This window comes from Macrobrachium nipponense, chromosome 1 (assembly GCF_015104395.2).
Source record: "Macrobrachium nipponense isolate FS-2020 chromosome 1, ASM1510439v2, whole genome shotgun sequence".
NCBI lineage: Eukaryota > Metazoa > Arthropoda > Malacostraca > Decapoda > Palaemonidae > Macrobrachium > Macrobrachium nipponense.
In genome coordinates, this window is record NC_087200.1 from 117,214,607 (window position 1) to 117,224,606 (window position 10,000).

Genomic DNA, 10,000 nt, shown 5'->3' on the forward strand with positions numbered 1-10,000 from the left:
ATCTATATATATATTATATATGCTATATATATATATATATATATCTATATATATATATATATATATATATATATATATAGTATATATATATATATATATATATATATATGCATATATATCTATATATATATATATATATATATCTATCTATATATATATATATATATGTATATATATATATATATGTATATATGTATATGTATATATGTATATATATACATATATGTATACATATATATATATATATATATATATATATATATATATATATATGATATATATATAGTATATAATATATATATATAATGGGGATTTTTGACGAAGGAAAAATCTATTTCTGGGCGAGGGTTCGTGTCGCCCAGTGAAATAATCCTTAAGTTCATTATTTCTAAGGTAAATGAAGCTAACATATACCAGAGAAAAAACAAAATCAGGAAGATGTCAGAATAACTGACTCGCTCACCCTAAATGAAAAGAGGGTGTCGGTATGGTATCTGGGGCGAGTGAGACCACTACCACGAACCTCTAGCCATTTAGAACTCTCCTACACTAAAATCCCCTTCCTGAGAGGGCCGATCCATAGGCAGGGACGGCAACTACTACTACTACGCCCCGCACCACGCCGACTGCTGCGCCTCTGGTGGTCATCCTTGTAGTTAGATGCCAATCTTGGGCTGCAGGGCGGGACACAGGGGGGGATTTCACTTTGACATGAACCCTCGCCCAAAAATAGATTTTTCCTTCATCAAAATCCCTTTTCTGGGCTCAGTTTGTGTCGCTGTGTGAAATAGTACCAGAGAAATAGCACAAGATTGTAAAACAAAAAGGAAGGTCTCAATGAAACTATGAAATAAAACAAATGATATAATATTGAGAACTTACAAGTTATCATACAGAAAGTTAACGTAACATAAAAATAGTGGACTTAGAGTTAACTTAAGATTAAACTTATATTAGTATTGATAACTTATCTAGGATAGTGAGTTAAATGTTTACATGGGGAATTACTCACAAAAATTATTCTCTAAAAGTTATAGTAAATCAATAGGTGTGCTACCCTAGCATAAAAATAAGGGTAGCCGCACCAAATGAACAATTCATAAATTACAATAATGTCGTGGGTGCTCGTAGCAAAAAAATAAGGGACACACCACCATAATCATAATAATAAGCAGCTAAGGCTAAAGGACTATATAGAGCATAACGGTAGGTTAGGTGAAATATTAGTTGAGGCAGGTAGAAAGGAGATCTGGATCTTCAACTACGACTACTGTGCAGTGTCAGGGGAAACTATGTTTCCCGCTGCCACTGCTGGAAATTTTAAAGATTCCAAGGACTTTAGATAATGACGCTTAAAAACTGTCGGTGATTTCCAGCCAGTATATTTCTTTAAATCGTCAAAGTTCATATGCTGGAAATAATTAATAGAGGTGGCTGCTGCCCTGATATCATGGGCTTTTGGAAATGATTCAGGATTTGCTTGTTTAATGAAGTAAAGGATCTGCTGCCTGATACCTTTTACTGATATAGTGCCACCTTTTTCTCTCATAAAGAGAGGACCCGAGGATCTAGAGGATGTCCTAGACAGAAAGGCTCGTAAGGTCATCACTGGACAAAGAGAAAGGTCTTGGGGGAGAGGGATGACTTTCCAAGGGGCCCATCTCGCTAAAGGATCCTCATTTTTTGCTAGAAAACTACGATCCGGGGACAGTAAAACTTCTCCTGAAGGGAGGAATTCTACGTGACCCGCATCTCTGGATAGAGCCGACAGTTCTGAAATTCTGGCCCCTGAGGCCAAACTTAGCAAGAATAGCGTCTTTCTTAGTAGCATTATGAATGAACAAGAAGAGTTGTCAGTATCTAAGCCAGTTTGAGGACATCATTCAAAAACCATGATATTGAACTAGGCCTTTCAGAAGGTCTAAGTCTAGCACAAGCTTTGGGAATAGACGTAAAGTAAGAGTCTGTTAAGTCTATTTGAAAGCCCAGCTGAAAGATTTTCTTTAAAGCTGATTTATTAGTGGTAATAGTGCTAGCTGCTAATCCTTTTTCGAATAAGGATATAGCTGAATTTACTGTCATGGTTGTGGTGTTTGTCTCCTTCAGGAAAGATGCAACTTCTTGACAGCAGCATCATACTGTCTCAAAGTTGATTCCCTCTTATCTGATTCTAAGAAAAGAATATTCTGGGGATCGATATCTGCATCTTTTTTAGCCGCAAACTTCATGAAGTCCATAAAGTTGGGGTTTTGAGAATTCCTGAGGAAGCGAACACAGTCCTCATTTGTACTATCTGAGATAGTTTGGATTTGGAATCCGTCGAGGTCGAAGACCCAATTCCAGAAGCAAAGGGTACCAGTTGCTCTTTGGCCAGTTGGGGGCTACTAGGGCTACTTGTCCCTTGAAAGTCCTGAGTTTGTTCAGTACTTTCAATAGAAGATTCACTGGAGGAAAGATGTATATCTTCTTCCACTGATTCCAATCTATGGACAAGGCGTCTGTGGCATAAGCCAGAGGGTCCAGGTTGGGGGCCACATAGCAAGGGAGCTTGTGGTTCGCTTGAGAGGCGAAAAGATCTACTTGGAGACCCAGAACACTCCGGCGTATCCACTGGAACGACCTGTTGTCCAGGGACCACTCTGATTCTAGAGGAACTGATCGAGACAAGGCGTCTGCTATCACGTTCCTTACTCCCGCCAGGTGGGTGGAGGATAGATGCCATTTGTACTTGTTCGCCAGAGAGAAAATGGCTATCATAACATGGTTCACATGTTTTGATTTGGATCCTCCCCTGTTGATGCAGTGTACTACTACTGCGCTGTCCAATACCAGTTTTATATGAGACTTCTTTGGTGGAAGGAGCCTTTTCAGAGTGAGAAATACTGCCATAGCCTCCAATACGTTTATGTGGAGCTGACGGAACTGAGGTGACCAAGTTCCTTGAACTTTTTTGAACTGAGAGTATCCTCCCCATCCGCTTAGCGAGGCGTCTGTGTGGATGATCAACGCCGGAGGAGGATATTGAAGAGGAACTGACTTGGACAGGTTCTTTGTCTCCACCCATGGACGGAGATGATTTCGAAGAATCTGCGGGATCACTGACAACTTGTCCCGAGATTTGGCATTTGCTCTTGAGCGCCAAACTCGGTTTATGTCTTTGAGTCTTGGTTTCAGCAGAACATCTGTAACTGACGCAAACTGGAGTGAACCTAGGATCCTTTCTTGGTTTCTCCTTGACGCCCGTTTGTTCTTGAGGAATTGCCTTACTGACTTGGCTATTTCTTTCCTCTTGTCCACAGGAATTGACAGATTGTGAGAGGTTAAGTCCCAATGAATGCCGAACCATTGGAAACGCGACTCCGGAGTGAGCCTGGACTTTGTCCTGTTTATCTGGAACCCTAGGTGCTCCAGAAATTGAAGTACCTTGTTTGTGGCTCTGAGGCATTCCTCGACGGTTGGTGCCCAAATCAGCCAATCGTCGAGGTACGCTACTACCATTATCCCTTGTGATCTCAGTTGTTGTACCACTACTTCCGCTATTTTCGTGATATCTGGGGGCTACATTCAGCCCGAAGGGCATCACTTTGAAAGAGAATGCCTGGTCTCCCAGCTTGAAGCCTAGGTATGGGCGAAAGTGTCTCGCGATTGGGATATGATAGTATGCGTCTGTAAGATCGATACAGGTGGTGACGGCCCCACGGGGAAGTAAGGTCCGCATCTGCGAGATGGTCAGCATTTTGAACTTGTCGCAACGAATGAATAAGTTTAGCTGGGATAAGTCTAAGATTATTCTTCTTTTTAATGAGCCTTTCTTTGGCATGCTGAATAAGCGTCCTTGAAACTTTAAATGCTTGACTCTCGACACTACTCCTTTCTGAAGGAGCTCCTCTGCATAATCTGCCAATTCCTTTGATGGTAACTGAAGGAATGACTTGGGTGGAGGTGGACCTTTGATCCAACTCCAACCCAGTCCTTTGGACACAATGCTCTGTGCCCATTTGCTGAACCCCCACCTGTGCCGGAAGAGGAACAGCCTCCCTCCTACCCGGGAGATCTCACTGCTGTTGTGCGGAATGAGCTCCGCGTCCTCCACGGAAGTGCTTACCCGTGTTGGTAGCTCTTCCTGCGCCTCATTGCCAAAAGGCACCTCTAGCCCTGCTTCCCCTAGCAAACCTGTTGAAGGTTTGGAAGGCTTGGCTTTCAAACACCTGGTTGAATGCTGGGGAAACAGCGTAAGAGGTCGAGGGCTGACCTTGTGGGGACAGCAGGAGAATCGGTTGGTTCTGTCCTTTTGGTGCTGCCGATTGTCCCGTCTGAGCAACCGGAACAGCTTGTACGAAGTGTTGCTGTTGCTGCTTCTGGTATGGCTGGAACCTCTTTGTCTTCTTCAGCTTTTTGCTTGAGGAGGAAGAGTTCTCAGGTTTCCTCTTAGCTGAGAGACCCCAACGAGCTCTGAGGCTCTGGTTAAGCCTCGTCGCCTCGTGTTGGACCTCATTAACTGCCGATTCTGGGAAGAGGTCTGCCCCCCAGATGTTGTAGGAAAGCAACTTGTTCGGTTCGTGCCGAATCGTTGCTTCCTGAAGGACGTGCTTCCGGCAGTTCCTTCTTGCCACTATAAACCCGTACAAGTCCGCTTGAACTGTCTGAGTTTGCGACTTGGCTAGGAGCTTAAAAAGAGGCTCCGTGCCGTACGTCAAAGCAGCCACTTCAGTCATAACCAGGGTGTTGAGGGTTCTGCCTAGCCTGGTTCTTGCCTCAAACTCCTCCTGAATGAGGTTGTCTGGTAATCTGGGTAACCTCTCCCGGAACTGTTCCATGGCACAGTCCGGCTTGAGTTTACCTACCATAAAAGTGGCCGGTAGGTTCTCCCACAAATCACCGAAAGCAGGGAAGAGAGGGGACGTAGAGTCCGATTCCCTTAGTTGTGGAAGGGGTTCATCCTTCATGCCCACCTGCATTGTGACCTCTGCTATCTTCGTTGTAAAGGGGAGTGGTGCCTCCTCCTCAGTGGCAAAGATAGTAAACAGGCTCTTGAATGCTTGGAGTTTGGTATTAGTGCAGTCCCATTCCTCCAAGCAATGCAACCACTCCCTCTGAGCGTGGTCACTGCTATACAACACCGTTTCTCTTGGGATTTTATCTTCCCTATTTAAGGCTGTCTCCGTCAGCCTCGCATATCCCATGAAAGGAGGCTGTAAGTCGGCTGGGTGGAACTCGAAGTCCTCGATCCTTCGAGTTCCACATTCCGGAATGAAAATCATGCCGTCCTTGAAGGGAGCATAAGCTGCTACCCTCCAAGGATTACTCATAGAGAAGGCAGGGAGGGTGTCATAGTCCGGCAGCTGGGCAAGACCAGCTCCTGCTACCGGGAGGTCGGCCTGAGGTGCCTGGTTCAGGCCTGCCAGGCGATTCTCTTGGTCGGACACTCGTTCAGTCAGGTTCTGAATGGATTGTCCCGACTGGTTAAGAGTGGTAGAGAGTTGAGCAAACATCTGTTCAACTCTCGTACTGAGAGACCCGACCAAATCACGTACATGCTGCATCATTCCTGCTGAAAATGCAGCAGGATCAAAGGTACCAGGTATCACGACCCCGGCAGGAGTCACCGGAGGAGTTCCGGCAGCAGCGGGAGAAGGTACAGACTCGACAGGAGTACGGGCCTTCTCCTTAGAGGACTTGCCTCTTGACCCTTTAGAATGTGAAGACGAAGACGACTTCATTTTCTCTGCTCCGGGATGGGAAGCCGGAGGCTTACGAAAAGTAGAAGAAGACAACGTCTTTTTGGACGACGTCTTCTGAAGGGTCTTCTGCTCCCTGTGCCCCTTTACCTTGGGGGTCACAGATGCAGCAGGTGAACTAGCAGGGATCTCGGATCCCGTAAAGCCCTGAAAAGAAGATGATGAAGGAATAGGTGATGAAGATCCAGAATCAACCAAGGGAAGCCCTTGGGCGCCCAACAAACCTACCTCAACTAGTAAATCCTCCGCACCTACCGTCATCGGCTCTATATTCAGATCAAGTGTGGCTACTTCCTCCACGATGTCTTGGCCTCCTCCCTCGATCAAGGCTTGTTCCACTTGCTGTTGGATGGAAGCAATTGTAGGAGCTGCCGCGGCGGGATCCACATACCCCGTCGACTTCCCACCCGGGAAGATCTGGACAGCCAGCTTCTTATCAAGTATATAGGGCTGTCCTTTGGCGGCGTTCCTTCCGAAGCCAGGCCTTCAGGGTAGCCGACGCGACTTCCTTAACGGCGGCAGCCTGGAAAAGAGGGTCATTGTAGTCCTTACAACGAAGCCCTGAGGATGCATCATTACCAAAATTGAATATGACCATAAGTAACTTAAAGCTAAGATATGTGAAAGTATATATGTCATGAAAGGAACAAACTTGACGCCGATATATATTTACTCCGTCCAAAAACTGGCTCACCAGCTCGTAGCAAATGGTACAAGCCTCGTGATGCAATACTACCATCTCGTTGTGGCGGGTAGCACACGGAGCGTGAGTCCTGCAGACCTCATGCCCGCAGGGGTCTTGGAGGACGGCGTTACACCCCGCCTCCTGACAGTTAGTAGCCTGTAAGTGGAAAGATACATAAGTATCAACGTTATACACTCACAGGGCTACTGTGATACTCCGTTGCATGCCGGAGTAGTCTAAAATTATTGGGCATAATCCACCCCTGAACTCCTTGTGAAAGAAGGTCTATGACCTAAGACGCTGGTTGGGAACTCCGGTGTACACCGGAGGGGTGAGTATGATTCAACCAGATGTTTTTATATACCCATAATGAGTTTCGAGGAGTAGTATACCATGCCGGAGAATGGGAGAGGATGCCCTATACTTAGACTAGTAAAGTTACACTAAAGTGGAGCGTGTAGCTCCGCAGTACCCCACCCCCACACCCCCCACCCCGGCAACTAGAGGAGCGCCCGGATAGCAAGCAAGCGCTCCGCCGGAAGATGAAGGGGGTACATAAGATAGGGAAAGCTTCTATGACCAACTGAAACCGCATCCACTCCAGTAGCTCAGCTACCCCCTCCCGACAACCGAAGGTACACCTGGATAGTGAGCAGGTGCTCCGTCCGCTGGCAGAGGGGTAAAGCATATGAGGAGGGAGAGAAATCAGACCCAAGGCACGCCGGAGAAGACCCGAAGCGACCGGAGGGGGGGGTGGCCAACCCCAACCCCCGACCACGCCGGAGCTCTTCCAGAGCCCGAGTAAAGACATGCGGTTCACCAGTGCTTACAGCTGTCCTAAACTCCCGTGACCCCCTTGGCTAGGGGGAGGGGGGAGAAGAGCTCGGATGGTTGCCATAGCGACCGTAAGCGAGCCAGGACAGACCCCCCCTTCCGTCTGGAGGGAGGGGAGGGGACTGGGACTAGGGCGACCAGAGGCACCACGCGATCGCATGTGGACCAAGAGGTGATAAGGCAACAGAACCGACTAGGCCGGCGACCATGTGAGCCCGAAGGACCACGGGGTGATAAAGCAACAAAACTGCAGATTAAGATCTAATGCAACAAAACCGCCTAGGAACTGGTTGCCCTAAAAGCTAACCCAATAAAAATATAACAAATAAATAAAAACTTTTACATCGTAAGACAGAGAGAGAGAGGGAAAACATGAGTGAAAGAGAAAGAGATGTCCAGGAGTAGGCTGGTTCCGAAGAAGTCGGCCAACTACTCAAAAGCTAGCCTTAGCCGATACGTAGATGGGGGGCAATAGCCAGGATGCTGGACCAGGAAAATATAAATAATCACTCAGGCACCTACACACCTAGACAAAGAGACATGCATGCATGAACGAGATCTAAGGTATAGGCAATGAAATCCCTACAAACAATGTAAAAGATAATGAGAACTAGTGTAGCACGTGATAAAAAACCCATGAAAGGTAAAAACAATGGAAGATGTCTCGGTATAGAGGACCAGGAAATCTAACCAGACACGAGGCGAGCCGCTGGCCGCCATGCGCCAGACCAGGCGGCCTTATTTCAGACCTAAAAAACGGTAAATAAGGGCCCCTGGCTGACAAAACTAAATCCAGACCTTTCGGGTTACTTAACTTAGCTGCGGCGATAGCTGCGCGTTCCATGGTGGAGATAAATCCAAGGGAAATAGCACAAAAACACAGAGCAAAAGATGGCACGTGTTACCTAGTATGGCTAACGAAAAGGATGACCACCAGAGGCGCGGCAGTCGGCGTGGTGCGGGGCGTAGTAGTAGTAGTTGCCATCCCTGCCTATGGATCGGCCCTCTCAGGAAGGGGATTTTGGTGTAGGAGAGTTCTAAATGGCTAGAGGTTCGTGGTAGTAGTCTCACTCGCCCCAGATACCATACCGACACCCTCTTTTTATTTGGGGTGAGCGAGTCAGTTATTCTGACATCTTCCTGATTTTGTTTTTTCTCTGGTATATGTTAGCTTCATTTACCTTAGAAATAATAAACTTAAGGATTATTTCACGCAGCAACACGAACTGAGCCCAGAAATATATATATATATATATATATATATATATATATATATATATATATATATATATATATGATATATATATATATATATATATACTATATACTATGCCATAAGGTGAAACAGCTGTCATAACAAAATCGATATTTAAATAAATAGAAGAAGGAAGTCTGCATATTTTTCACCAGAAATTGACGAATGAGAATCAGAAAAAACTTCATCGGTATGAAGATACCTGCAAAAAATGTATTGATGCTTTTAATGAAATATATATATATATATATATATATATATATATATCTATATATATATATATATATATATATATATATATATATTATATATATCTATATATATCTATATCTATATATATATCATATATATATATATATATTCTATATATATATATATATATATATATATACTATATATATATATATATATATATATATATTATATATATATAAAAAAAAAAACTATATATTATATATATATATATATATTTATATATATCTATAATATCTATATATATATATATATATATATCCTATTATATATAGTAATATATATATATATATATATATATATCTATATATATATATATATATATATATATGTATGTATGTGTATAGATATATATATATATATATATATATATATATATATATATATATATATATAGATATAATATGATATATATAGATATATAATAGATATATAGATATATATATATATATATATTATATATATACTATTATATACATATATATATATATATACAGGTAGTATCCTACTTACAACCAAGTTTGGTTCCGACCCACTGGTTGTAAGTCAGAATGGATGTAAGTCGAACCTTAGAAAGTGGCCAACATACTGGGTAGGGTATACTATCAAACCTTTGCTATATAAAAGTGCCTACTTAGTACTGTAATATAATGTACAATCATTATTTCAATCTTTTTACCATAATGTTCTTCTACTAATACATTTTAATCATTTTTGTAATAGTATATATTACGTACAATCAGGCATTGAGATACAATGGGGTTAGGTTCATGCATGCATGTCAGAAGTAGATTCTTACGTAAATTGGTTTGCAATTCAGTCTATAGTACAGTTAATACCAAATAATGCTGCAGATAAGGCAGGGTAACTCAAACTGATGCTGCCTGAGTGATGAGAGATCTCATGCCTGAGTGATAAGAGTTCTCATGAGATGGCGCAGTGCCAAGTAACTCAATGGTCAACTGTCTGAAGTAAGGTTGTAAGTACGAGTGGTCATATGTCGAGTAGGTTGTAAGTCGGATAATACCTGTATATATATATATATATATATATATATATATATATATATATATATATATATATATATATATATATATATATATATATTTACATTTACATACATAAATACATACATACATACATATACATATCCAAACCAACTTATCTTTGAGATCTTTATCTGTTTTTGAGTCGCTGGACACCACATCTGGCCAAAAATATTAACATCTGTAGGCG

General features: G+C 42.8%; 1 protein-coding gene across 1 annotated transcript in view; it reads left to right on the top strand.

Annotated features, from left to right (window-relative positions):
- The window catches only part of LOC135219574 (polyamine-transporting ATPase 13A3-like), a 445,505-nt gene that overhangs the window by 416,316 nt on the left and 19,189 nt on the right, over nt 1-10,000 (top strand). The gene's annotated exons all lie outside the window — the stretch shown is intronic.